The sequence below is a fragment of the Adiantum capillus-veneris genome, chromosome 14 (assembly GCF_014529385.1).
Source record: "Adiantum capillus-veneris isolate H3 chromosome 14, ASM1452938v2, whole genome shotgun sequence".
NCBI classification, from domain to species: Eukaryota; Viridiplantae; Streptophyta; class Polypodiopsida; order Polypodiales; family Pteridaceae; genus Adiantum; species Adiantum capillus-veneris.
In genome coordinates, this window is record NC_140944.1 from 12709148 (window position 1) to 12723386 (window position 14239).

General features: G+C 42.4%; 1 pseudogene; it reads left to right on the forward strand.

The window, feature by feature from the left end:
- Positions 1-1100: 1100 nt before the first annotated feature.
- On the forward strand, positions 1101-13873 carry LOC147441919 (uncharacterized; annotated as a pseudogene).
- The last annotated feature ends 366 nt before the right edge of the window (positions 13874-14239 follow it).

Here is a 14239-nt window from a genome sequence, read left to right on the forward strand (position 1 = left end):
GTGGTTGTTGGTTTTGTCCACACATGTCCATCCACTGATTGCTCCATTCCATCCATAGCTGACATCTCGATATTAGGCTGAGGTGGAAATTCAAACACCATGTTTCCATTGTAGCTTGATGGAATTTCTTCCACCCACTCCCATTCCGATGTTGCAATCAAGGTCTTCAGCTTCGGAGATCTCATATTGGGATTTAACGCTAGCTCCACTATGCTAAAGGAATCACCGATCGGTGCCCGGTCCTTCTTACATCCCTCTTGTAGTGGGGAGTCTAGGTCGACCACCACATTTTTGGGTGTTTTGTTGGTGGGGTCAAAGTGAAACTCTTTGTTCTCTTCATCAGAAGAAAGCAACAGTATTTCGGCTGATTGTAGTGTTGTAGTAGCTTTCACAGGGGAATCCAAGAATGCAACATACTCTGTGGAAACTTTAGCATCCAAAACATAAAGAGGAGAGCTATTACCTTTTCCTGCATTCTGCAAAGGAAATGTTGATGGTTCACCTTCAACAGATTTTGCTAGTGCAAACACATTATAACCACCTGGTGCATTTATGTTAGCTCCAGATAGAACCAACAAAGATCCTTCCGATGATAGGTGGTGTGGTTTGCCAACCCCCACACCACCCACGTGAACGATGAAATGAGAGCTTTCCATAGAGAGAGAGAGAGAGAGAGAGAGAGAGAGAGAGAGAGAGAGAGAGAGAGAGAGAGAGAGAGAGAGAGAGAGAGAGAGAGATGGAGGTGGGAGGAATGTGTTGGCAAAGTGAGGGATAGGAGGAGAGGATGAGAAGGGGAGATAGAGGAAAGAGCAAGAGATAGTGGTGAAGGTGTCCAGAGCACGGGATGTAAGTACAGCTGAGAGAGAGGTATGTGGGACAGCTGGAGGGAAAGATGATAGAGAAATGGGGTAGAGTAGATAGAGGATGTTATAGATAGTCAAGAGAGAGAGAGAGAGGTTGGAGGAGAGAATTGAGGTAGAGTGGATAGAGGTTTATATAGGTAGCTAAGGGAGGGTGAGGTTGGAGTAGAGCTGAGAGAGAGGTTGGAGTAGAAATGAGGGATGGTCAGTGATGGTAAGTAGAGAGGTAGAGGAGTAGAGATGGTGAGTGAAGGTAAGTAGAGAGGTGGAGGAGGAAAGATGGAAAAAAATGGTGAGTTGTATTGAGCCATCCCTCTCTTCTCTCTCTCTATCTCTCTCTATCTCTCTCTCTCTCACACACACACACACACACACACACACTTTTTTCTTTCTTGTTAATCTCTTTCTCCCTCACACACACACATGCACATAGTGAAGGTACGGTATTTCTTATGCAACCTTCCTCATCTTTGGGCTCTTGTTGGGTTGTAGCTTCCCAATAAACATGTCAAAACTCTAGAAGGGATTGCACGCTCATTGACGCTGCGGTTGCCGTGATTTGCTCCAAGGCTGTGGTGGTACTGTTGCACACATGGAGCTTTCAGTGTCGAGCTGCAATGGGTAAGAACCTACGTCCCTAAAAGATGGTCAAAGATGGTTTTAAAACTTGTAGGTTTTTAAGAAGGCCGAATGTCTATCATTTATAAGATGATAAAACTTGTTAGGTTTTCATAAGAAGGGCGCCAAATGTCTATCAATACAAGATGATAATAAAAACTTGTAGGCTTTCATAAAGAAGGCCGACATGTCTATCAATTACAAGATGATAAAATCTAGAATTTTAGTTGTTATGTAGGCTTTGAATATGAATTGCTTCATTATTTTTAGACATGATTTCCTTTTTGTGAGGTAATTTAACTGCAAGCTAAGATCTCAAAAACCCATCTAAATTGTCAAAAGGGAGTAAAGAGTACAAAATCTTGAACTTCTGGACTTTTAAAAGTAAAAAATAATGAATTTTTTTTTGCCATCGTTAAGTCGATCTATAAGTGGAGCTTACGTAGGATTACGTAGGCTTTGAAGATGACATGCTTCATTAATTTTAGACATTATAGCAAAAACCGAACTCAATTGTCCACAGGGAAAAGAGTATAAAAACTCGAACTTTTGACATTTTAAAAATCAAAAATGAAAATTTTTGGCCTTTATAGAGTTTTGCTAAAAGTAGAGCTTACGTAGGCTTTGAAGATAAATTCCTGGCATTTTAAACATGATCGCAATAACCGATGTCAATTGTGGACATGATCTTCTGGCATTTTAAAACTCGAACTTTTGACATTTTAAAAATCAAAAATGAAAATTTTTGGCCTTTATAGAGTTTTGCTAAAAGTAGAGCTTACGTAGGCTTTGAAGATAAATTCCTGGCATTTTAAACATGATCGCAATAACCGATGTCAATTGTGGACATGATCTTCTGGCATTTTAAAAATCAAAAATATGAATTTTTTGACCTTTTTTAAGTCGAGCTAAAAGTGGAGGTTAGGGTGGATTACGTAAGCTTTGAAGATGAATTGCTTCATTAAGTTTAGACATGATCGCAAAAAACAATCTCAACTGTCAACACGGAATAAAGATGATGTAATCTTGCACTTTGGGGATTTTTGCCTGGTTACATTGAATTTTTTGGCCAACTTTTAAGTTTAAAAAAACGGAGCAATAGCGATATCGCTATTGCTCCCTTTTTTTTGCCTGTTTTAAGTCAAAAATAAAAGGGAGCAATAGCGATATCGCTATTGCTCCCTGTGTTTTTTTAAAAAGCCTGCGCATGCTCACGAACCTTTCAGCTAGCGCTCTCTCTCTCTCTCTCTCTCTCTCTCCTCCTCTCTCTCTCTCTCTCTCTCCTCTCTCTCTCTCTCTCTCTCTTCTCTCTCTCTCTCTCTCTCTCTCTCTCTCTCTCTCGAACCGCCAAGGCGTGGCGACTGTTGTCCAGAATCTGCCTTAGCCGACTGCTCACGAAAAGGTAAGCTCTCTCTCTCTCTCTCTCTCTCTCCTCTCTCTCTCTCTCTCTCTCTCTCCTCTCTCTCTCTCTCTCTCTCTCTCTCTCTCTCTCTCTCTCTCTTCTCTCTCTCTCTCTCTTCTCTCTCTCTCTCTCTCTCTCTCTCTCTCTCTCTCTCTTCCCGCCAAGCGGTCCTCTGTCGAAGCGCAGAGGGGTGGCGCCTGCTGTCCAGAAGCGGCCTTAGCCGAATGCAAGCTCCCTGCGGCCTTAGCCGACTGCAAGCCAAAAACGGCCTTAGCGGCCTTAGACGACTGCGAGCCAGAAACGGCCTTAGCGGCCTTAGCCGACTGCAAGCCAGAAACGATGAAAGCCGACTGCTGTGAAGCCAAAAACGGCCTTAGCCGACTGCTGTCCAGATACGTCCTTAGCCGACAAGGGGGACAAGAAGTAGACGGCAGCAGGCAGCAGGCAAGGGGGACAAGAGGTCGACGACTAGGGGCTCAAGTACACCTCGCGCGGCAGCAGGCAGCCCGCAATTGAGGCTAATCTGTAAGCGATTTTTTTAGCAGCCTTGCCTTGTTAGTGGCGTGATCAAGACCACCATTGCTACCATGCCCACGACTGCAAGAGCAACAGTTTGTTTCCATCTCAGTCGAGCTCATTTTCATCTCTTTCATCATCAAGTAAGTAGAGCTTCAAGATCCTGTTTTTCACTTGGCGCTTCAAGAGATTCTTTTGCACTCTCTTATGCAACTGCGCACACATGGACGTGATCAAGCCCACCATTGTTACCATGCCCACAACTACAAGAGCCATGGAATCTGTAGAGTAAGGATATTGGCGCTTCAAGATCCATGGATAAATAAATAAATACAGTCCTGATTGTCGCTTCAAGTAGTTTGCCGCCTCTTCCGTTTCTTGACCACCGCCTCTGCCGTTTCAGTAAAAAGCATGGGGCAGCTTATGTACATTAAAGCGGCCTCAGAAGTTGCTTATGTTCAGTCATAAGCATGGCGTGAATTGGGCAGCAGTCAAGCCTGGGGTGTATTGCCGCCTTAGCCGACAAGGACCAGTGTGTTCATCAAGGGGCAAGCGAGAGATCAGTGAGCGTGCTAAGCCGATAAGGGGCTAGCTTATGTTCAGTCAACGTGCTTAGCCGACAAGGGGCTAATGCACCAGCTACGTTCAATCGTTTAATGGAGAAAAATTTTAGACCATATCGAAAATTCATTGGAGTGTTCTTTGATGATATCATCATCTACTCCAAGTCTTTGGAGGAACATAAGCACCATCTCCAAGTGATTTTTCAAGCATTGAGGGAGAACAAGCTTTATCTCAACCAAAAGAAAAGCGAATTCTTCCTTCAAGAGATTCAATACTTAGGTCATATTATCTCTAAAGATGGTATCCAAATGGATCCATCAAAGTTAGAAGTAATAAAATCATGGCCTAACACAAGAAATCTACATGAGCTAAGAAGCTTTATTGGTATGTGTGCATACTATAGACGCTTCATAGCAAAATTCTCTCAAGTAGCAGGACCACTACACGACTTAACTAAGAAGAACGTTAAGTTTGTATGGACTGCTAAGGAGCAAAATGCTTTTGAAAAACTCAAAGAAAAGCTTACTTCCCAACCAGTCCTCGTGCTTCCGGATCTCTCAAAGCCATTTGAGGTCCACTGTGATGCTTGTGGTGATTGCCTTGGAGCGGTTTTGCTTCAAGAAGGGCATGCCATAGCATATGAGAGCCGAAGGCTCAATGGTGATGAACGAGTCTTGGGCATTTATGAGAAAGAGCTTTTAGCTATTCTACACCCTAGACACATGGAAGCACTACCTATTGGGGACTCCATTTATCCTAAGAACCGACCACCAAAGTCTCAAGTATTTCATGACGCAAACCAAGCTTTCCGACAAACAAATGAGGTGGGCAAATTTTCTTTCGTAATTTAATTTCCATATTGCTCACATAGCTAGTAAGCACAATCAAGTTGCCGATGCACTTTCACGACGACCAAAAGTTAATGCGGTGTCTATAGCTACTCACAATGATCTATCCTCTATGATAGATGAGTATGCTACTGACCCTGACTTTAGAGACATAATGTCAGCCCTTGCTTTGGGGAAGAAAGAGGAACCATTCACCTTGCAAGATGGTTATCTTCTCCACGGCAATAGGCTATGTGTTACTCATTCCCTTCATGAGAAGGTTATGTATGAATCCCATGCTCCTCCATATGCAGGGCATAGAGGTATTCAACCTACTCTCCGAGGAGTAGAGACGTATTTCTATTGGCCTACCATGAAAGTGGACATACAAGAGTATGTTTCAAAATGTGTAGTATGCCAAAAGACCAAGTATGATAGAGGGAAGCAACCTGGATTACTCCAGCCATTGCCTATTCCAAATTCACCATGGGAGAGTATATCCATGGATTTCATCTTTGGATTGCCCAAGTCTATCCATGGGAATACAGGAATATGGACAATAGTCGACAGGTTTAGCAAGCAAGCAAATTTCATTCCTGTCAAAAAGACTATTAAGGCACACCAAATGGCAACTCTCTTCATATCTCAGATTTTCAAGCACCATGGATTACCCACATCCATCGTGTCAGATAGAGATCCTAGAATGACCAGTAATTTCTGGAAGGTCTCTTTGAAAATCTAGGAACAAGATTGAATTTCTCTTTGGCCTATCACCCCACAAACGGATGGCCAAAGTGAGATAGCCAATCTTATGATACTCGATCTACTCAAAAACTTATGTTACCGAAGTAGATCAACGCTCACAATGGGAAAAGTATTTACCGCTAGTAGTAGTGTATGCCTACACTAAAATAAATACTGTATATACTTCTAGCGGCGGGAAAGCTCACCTTTCGAGATCATTGGAGGGAAGACTTAAAAGTCCTTGCTACTGAAAGTACATGGGAAGATCTTCGCCGCCGATGCGTATAGCAGTGACCTACAAGAATCTTTTCAAAAGATTAGGGAGGCTATAGCCATCTCTCAACAAAGGCAAAAAGCTGCTGCTGATAAGCACAGAAGAGCCTTAATGTTCAAAGAAAATGATTGGGTCTTACTCAAGTTTCCTAAGGCTCGATTAAGGCAAACGACGGGCAAAAATCCTACGGGCCATCAAAAGTATTATGCTAAACTAGCAAAAAGATACTATGGTCCTTTCCAAATCTTGAAGCCTATCAATGAGACGGCTTATCAACTCAAGTTGCCCAACCATTGGCTTATACACAATGCCTTTCATGTAAGCTTACTTAAGCCCTACAAAGGAGAGCCACCAATTGAACCAATTATTGAAGACCCTCCCGAAGCTGAAGACCAAGAAGAGGTGCTACAACCCGAAGCTGTCCTTCGGCATGAAGACAAGGTACTACGACATGGTAAGATAATCCGACGGTATCTTATTAAGTTCAAAAATTATCCTTTTCAAGATGCTAAATGGATGCAAGGAGTACAACTTAAGGATAGTATGAACCTTGTCAATGCTTACAATGCTACATTAGAGTAAGCAAATGTACAAATTTCTTTTAAATGACTCATGTTTTTGTCTTATATGACTAGTCCTCTTTTTAATTGTGCACAAATTGAACTAGTATGCATGCTTAGAATCATGCTTGTGATGACAACGTCTCTCAAACACCAAGTAGAATTTGTCACTCTACTTTGGGAGAATGAAATGGACTAAAGAGCAGACATGCTTGCGGCAGCTATGTCTCCCAAGCACCAAATGGATTAGTCATCCATCTTGGAAAGATGTCGTAGGGTAAAAGGGGATCCTTTACCCGCTAAGTACGATTGACTAATGACAAAGACTCTATCTCTTCTACCTCATAGTCGAGGAAGACTATGATTTCAAGAGAGAGGTAATGTCATAAAATCTAATATCTAACCAACCCAAATGATCTTCTCAAATTAAATTGATCACTTAATGTGGGAGAATAAACGGGAACGAGTGTTAAGATATAGATATGTGCTTATAGATCTATCTCAACACGGGGCCAATGGTAAAGGGGCCCAAAAGGGAGATGGTCTATCAAAGAGCAAGGCTAACCAATGGAGCGTAAGACCTTAGGGTTAGCTTCATTGAAGACCTCCAATAAATGTGTGTAAAAGTCCTTTGACCTTAAGTAAGCTAGGGCTGAGCTTGAGGTGGGAACCCGGCCCAAGCTCGAGGTGCTTGTCCTGCTTGAGGTGCTTGTCGTTCTTGAGGTGTCTGTCATGCTTGAGGTGCTTGATTAAGATGCTTGAGGTGCTTGACTGGCTCCATGCTTGAGGTGCTTGACTTGCTGCATGATTAAGGTACTTGAGGTGCCTTGAGAAGCTTGCCTGAGATGCTTGTGGGAACACCCCCTAGTTCAAGTGCTTTGTCATGCTTGGTGAGTAAGGTGCTTGATCACCTAAAGTCAAAAGCATTCCTACAAGAGGGGGGGCGATCCCTTTTCCTAGGGGCTAGAGAGAGAACAGCCACTCACACACACAAGGGAAGCCCCAACTTGAAGAGGCAGCAAGGACACATGTCAGGCCCCTATCCATGTTACCTTCATGTGTTGCTTGAAGCCTATTGGCTAAGCTTCAAAGGGGTCCAATGATAAATTACTTGAATTATCTAATTGATTTTGCATTTATCAAGTCCTCTCTCTCAAAGGGGAAAGGGGGACACTTGTCCCAAGGCTACCCATGTTGCTTGTAATGGCTCCTGCTTGTGATTGGCTAGGCCTGGAGGGGTCCAATGATCTTCAAGCATGAGCTACAAGGGGGGGTCGACCCAAGCTAGCTAGGGGCTTGCTTGAGGGGTATACTCACCCACACACACTCACAATCACTCTCATTGTGTGCTATGCAAAGTGCAAGAGCTCCCTCTCCAAGCAAGTAGAGGTTGAGAGCCTACACCAACACTCTTGGCTATGGAGTGCAAATCCAACCAAGAGCCATGCTTCAATGCTTGAGCTTGTCATCTCCTTCTTCTTCATTACTATGCTATTATGTATGCTAGCAACAAGAGTATGATAAGTGAGGAACTAGTTCTTTCTCCTATGAAATGTTTCTTCTTCCTCTTCCCTACCCTCATTCCCTGCTAGCTCTCTCCACCTTCGAAGGTGTTTGAGGTCTTGGGACTGAGGCTTGGGACAATTAAAGCTTTTTTCCAGTTCATGTTATGCTATGATTGTGATGCATGAAGCTTTCCATCTTCATTGCATCACCTAGGTCACAAGGAACACAAAGAATGTATTGTAACAAGTCTCTCTTAATGGGAGAAATCATAATACAAATGCCTATTGGAGGGGGGACCGGCTCCACATAAATCCGGTCCTCAACTGTTGTCATGTTCTCTAAATTCTCTCTCTTGCAAAAGTATTGTTCATGCCAAGTTAACTAATTGCTATGATTATGTTGCTATCTTCAATTATGTCTACCCGCTATGCTCACAAAGTTATTTCTCGAAAGTATTCTCATTAATTTCCGCTATTCTCAAGATTGAATAGGCTAATTCCATTACACAGATCAAGCAAGTGAAGTCGTTGAAAGCAAGCGGGTCACACGAGCACATAAAGAAGAGGACCCTAGCTAGGAGCCCCCAAAGAAAAAGGGTAGAATTCCTTTGAAAAAGGAAGGTGCTAGCACAAAGAAAGAAGTCACCAAAGTGAAAGTAGTGCAAAAGCCAGTGAAAGCCAATGCAAAGGGCACTACACAATCCGAGGTACCAGCGCCATCAAAGGACAAGGCCCCTCTTGCAAACAACTCAAGTGAAGAAGATGATGAAAGAGAGGATGCGGGGGATGAAGATCGCGGTCTTTTTACTATTACCGAGAAATCCACGCTGAAATGGGATTTGCTCGACAACACTTTGCACCGCCTTCAGGTTGGTAATTTCTAAAATGGTATGCTCCTCTAATATTTCCTGTTTCAAACTACAAGATCAAAAGCTATTCAAGTACGGTTACACAGGATACTCGCAAAATACCACTGCCACCAGTGCCCTTGTGCCGCTTGTTACCACATCCAGCGGTACGACCAGTGCAAGATCGTGTGCACAATCTAGATTTGGAGTTCTCTAGAAATGGATATGTTCCACATCGTGCCAGGTTCATGCTTTCAATAAGGACTCCAGATCTAGATTCAGTAGAAGTTAGTCATGCAATTCGGAAAACCTGGGATCCAATCTGGATGCAACTTAATGAGGACTTTGAGAAACATTTGCATAAATCCGGGTGGGGGGACCTGAAAGGGAAAATGTTGTACACATGGGATGGGAATCACCGTCTTCGGGCATGGATTGCACAAATTGATACAGGTAGATTACTTTATACACTTTTGTTTCTGACTCAATATCAAGATGAGATGAATTTTGTGAAACTATGCAAGATAATTTTGCTCTGCAGTTCACAAAGAGGAGCCTAAGTACCATTGCTGTGTGGAAGCTTGCATGGTTAAGGTCACTAAAGAGAATGAGGGAGAAGTTCTCACTGTGGTGGCACGCTTGAATCGGTAAGCTTAGCTATAACATAATTAACGCATCCTAGTTGAATCGATAAGCTTAGCCATAGCATGAATTTGCTTCCTAGTTAATTTGATAAGCTTAGCTATAGCATGGTTATCGCTTCCTAGTCTTTTAACGGTGTAAGTTTTGTTGTCACAGCATTAATGACAAAGGCTACGTAAAAACTTCCTTCATAGATATGCTATGTATGGTAAGAGCAATGGGCACAGCCAACATGGATACATTGCTTAAGGGTTTGGAGGAAGATGTTCCAGGATGGTTGCAACGAGAATTAGATGCTGAAATGAATAAGCGTGGGGGGTTGTGAAGACGCTGGTACAAGGTCCCTCTTATCGTGCTATCCCAACTTCTATATCCGGTAAGTTTCATTGTCCTTTACGTTATTCTCACCATGACAATGTAGTGGATCAAACAAAGAATGAACTAATGTCACGATTCAGGCAATGTATACAAAGGCTTTGCAATCTGTGAGCAATAAGCGAAATGAGCTCTCAACGGAGGAGTTCACTACCCATTACCGTAACGCATTCTATATGGCTGACAAGAAAGCCCAAAAAAATACGCAACGGGCATCCGCAATTGCGGATCCTAACTTAGGAGAGGAGTGGTGGAGGTAAGATTAATAGGGGTTTCTTTCAAAGGGAATTAAGTTTACATTCACGTGCTGTTTAAAAAATTTTAACATTTGTTAGTAGATTGCTTATGGACATAGATTGGAGTAGGAGACCAAAGTGGTTGACAGATGATCGAATATACAGCCTTGCATGCGTCGATCTACCAGTCGATCATCATAGCAATGTGCTAAGGGCCTTGGTTAGCGATGATCCAACCACATTATATCCAAGCATAAAATCAGCGCTAAGTAAGGTCATTTTTTGATAAATGTTTCAAATAAAAAGAGTATAGTAAACAATGACGTAGTTGTTTAATAATGTAGATGACCAGTCCGTATTTCGCACTTGGTTATGTCGAGAGACATGGTGGAATCGACTTGTGAATGAGGCTACGAGATAGTATGCGTTGCTGAAGAAATCGTACCGCCTCCCTGAAAACGACACCCTAGTGACAACTATAAGGGAGTGGCAATCGAGGTACAGTGGCACATTGTTTGAAGTGGAGTGCGAGAGATTGAAAGGTGGACTCAAAGGTAATAAGCAGAAACAGAAGGAGGGTACTAACATGGCCACCAAACGGGCATTTTACAGGTATGTAATCTTGTCCTACTTGGTTTCTAAATCTTAAAAAAAATTGAGTGGATGACAATAAGTATATTTTGGCAAACGTATACCAGATGGGTGCGGATCATGGATTGGACAAATAAAGTTTCAGTTACAAAAGAGTGGGTCAATGTGAAGCACACTGCATGCATATATACGGATGAACAACGTGCAGCATTGTGGCCCAAAAAAGTTTATGTTGAGTGTCCTCTTTTCATTGACTTTGCGAAGGACACATTTCCCCCCAACGAGCGGGAGCAGTTCAAGGAGGCAGAGACCGGTAGAGTTAAAAGACAGCAAGAAGAGGTAAAAGCATACAAAACCATAGTTAAACTATTTTCTAGTCATGTGAGGATTTAACTGCAACACGTGAAATTGCCAGGGTAAGAACCTACGTTCCCTAAAAGGAAAAGATGTTGTGATTGAGGAGACAGATAATGAAGAAGAGGTGGAGGAGGATCGTGAACCAAGGCGTAGCGACGGTGAATGTCCTTCGGAGTTTGAGGATGATGAAGACGAATGTGATGTGCCGCCTTCTCCAACTGCCAAACCTACAAGAGCCCCACAAACTACCCAGGCAAGTTTTCGCACATCCTTGTTGTTGCTTAAATGGAAAGGTTGAACTAATAGTACTCGTGTAATTTATATGCTCTTGACAGGGGAGCAGCGCGAAGAAGGGTAAAGGTCAAGTAATGGACAGAGATACTCCAATGCCTCTAAACAAGGTAAGTACATCAAGTCCGAAAGCACGTCAAGAAGGAGACACACAATCAATGGGAGAGAACCTATTAACACCTAGAAGCCTAAAAAACCAAGCTCATAGTCATTTCCTAGAGCCTGAACAAGCTCCACCAGCATCTCATTGCATTTCAGAGCCTCATATTCTTCCTTCGCATGACGAGGCACCTGAGCAGGCACAACGACAGTGCACAGAGATTGGAATTAATATAGAGCCTGCTCATTTACACCGCCAGGCAACCACTGAAAGTGAAGGATTACACGATGCCATACGCTCTAATGAAATGGCAACAATTATCGGTCTACCTCGTAAGTATGGAATGATTGATTGTGGTATGTGTTGTGCAGTAAGCAATGTATTTATTGTAGTGGGTGGATGCAGATGATGCGAACGTCACAATAACCGAAGTTTCAACAGGATTGTCTAATGTAGCAGAGACTGGTCATCGCGGGGAGCCTGCTCTTCTTGTTGGAGGTGAGAAAGTGTGTAGCAACAAAGAGACAATATCTTTAAGTATTTAAAATACAGTCACTTACCTGCTTGTTATATCTAGATGTCATGGTGCAATGCAACACTCCACCTCACGATGAAGCGCAGAATTCAATGGCATATAGCTCTGGTATACTAACAACCAGAGGTACTCCTGGTATTATTGTCTCACCTTACTAACTGGATATTCATTTCTTTAAAATCAGATTCAACGGTTTTAGCTATTGATCCTATGGGAGCAGCTGACGAGATGGGCAAAGGAGATGTAGGTGCCCTACTCACAAAAATTGCTATAGTAGCTACGCGAAGCTTTCGGGTGCGAGGTGGGACAACAAATGTAGGCTGCGATGCAATATTTTGTCATCTACCAACCAACACAAGCATCGTCGGGATAACATCACCCAATATCCCCAAATGGAACCATTTCGAAATAAATCATATCCAAAAGGTTTTTGGTATTGCCAGGGAGTATCTTGATGAGAAGGGAAATCTAGTGTTGATATGTCGTCGAGAACATGCATGGGTATTATCGAGCCTAGCAAATCGAAATGGGTACTATCTTGACCATTCAACTATCGTCCTGTGTGCTACTCCATTTAGCCTCCATGGTGGTGTTACGGTAGGTAAAACTACTTGCTTTCTTTGGAAAATTAGTGTGTGATAGATTCCTTCCTCATTATGAGTCTTAAGTCCCACAAATGCGATGCTTGGAAATCATTGTATTCCGCAAAATTGGTGGCTATATATTGAATCGAAAGCCTGATTCGGACGTTATGTTTGATTACTACGACGCCAGTCATTGGCAACTCAAAACGGATGGCTGTCCTTGGCGAGGTATGCCGTGAGTTTTCAAAAAGTTCACCTCCATTGTATTTGCTTATCTAAATTTCCATTCATACATTTAGAATGATGATTTCTCTTTAGGGGGCATGGAGAGAAGTCCAACTTTACATGAGAAGCTACTCTCTTTCTATACAGAGGAGGGTAATGTAGTATTACAAATGTATGCTGGTTGCGGTCTTCTGGCACGTCCGGGGCTACGAATGGGTCGACATGTACTGTTGCTAGATCAACAAGAGTCAATGGAAGAATTGGAACATCTATGTAATGGTAAGTGTCTTTCTTCCTCGATTAGTGTGAAAGACTGAATTATGTATCCCTCCAAATATGATGCTAAGTAAGATCCATTTGGTAATTGATCGTCGTGAAGGCACAGGCACACTTCCTTCTTGCCATGCGAAAAGGAAACTCATAGTGTTCGATGTTAACGGTGTCCTGTTGAAATGGTGGTGGTGGGAAAGTGCTCCTTCCCACGCTGTAAATATTCTAAATGTAGGCCGAATTGGTGTGTCATTGCGACCAGGGATATTGCGATTGTTGAGAGTGGTGTTTGAGCTATTCGACGTAGGGCTTTGGAGCTCCATGCAAGAGCAAAATCTGACCCCCATTATCAATTTAATTAAGAGTAAATACAAAGAGGCTGGGTATGGTGAGACATTTTTCAAGTTTTGTCTGCATCAAGGACATTGTGAAGAGAGGCACTGCAAAGGCAAGCATCCAAAATTAAATTTGGTGTTTGTGAAGAACTTTAGATCTCAATTGGTAGCCTCATACATCAAGGACCCTCTGGACACCATTCTAGTAGATGACAATCCTGAGAAGGCAATTGAAAACCCACCACATACGCTTGTCATAGTAAGGAGTTACGATGGAGCGAGCAACGACAATGTGCTCCTCATGAATTTACTCCCATATCTAGAAGGTCTTCATGCATATCCTGGGTTAGCAACAGATTATATCAAGAACACGCCTTTCAAATAGGGTACGCAATGTGTGTCATAGGATTCATTTAATAGGTGATTGGTTTCAAATACTGTCTTCTATGGCTTCTTAGTTAACTTTTAGTATTACTGTAGTTTTTGCTAAGAGCATTGTCCCTAACCAAAATTTGATTGTAGTTTCTGCAGCGCATGGTGGGGAAGTTGAGCACACAATGGATGCGACATTTGGTCTTGGAGGAGATGCGGTTATGGCACATCCTAAAATGTGATGAGGGAACCAAGAACATTGTGTACACGGCAATGTTTAGCTATTATATTGTAACTCAATGTCATTAAATAAATAAAAATATTTGGGTTATTATTTAGTCTCCTCTTTTTGTCTCTATTTTAATCTATTTGGATTTAGATATGTACATGTGATGAGGGACCAAGATAATTATGGACACATCATTGTTTAGCTGTTAACGTCATCAAATAAATACAGTTATTTGGGTCACTTATAGCTATCCACTCTCTGTCTTTGTTTTAATATATTTGGTTTTAGATATGTACAGAAGAGAGAGAGAGAGAGAGAGAGAGAGAGAGAGAGAGAGAGAGAGAGAGAGAGAGAGAGAGAGAGATACATTGGAGGAAAG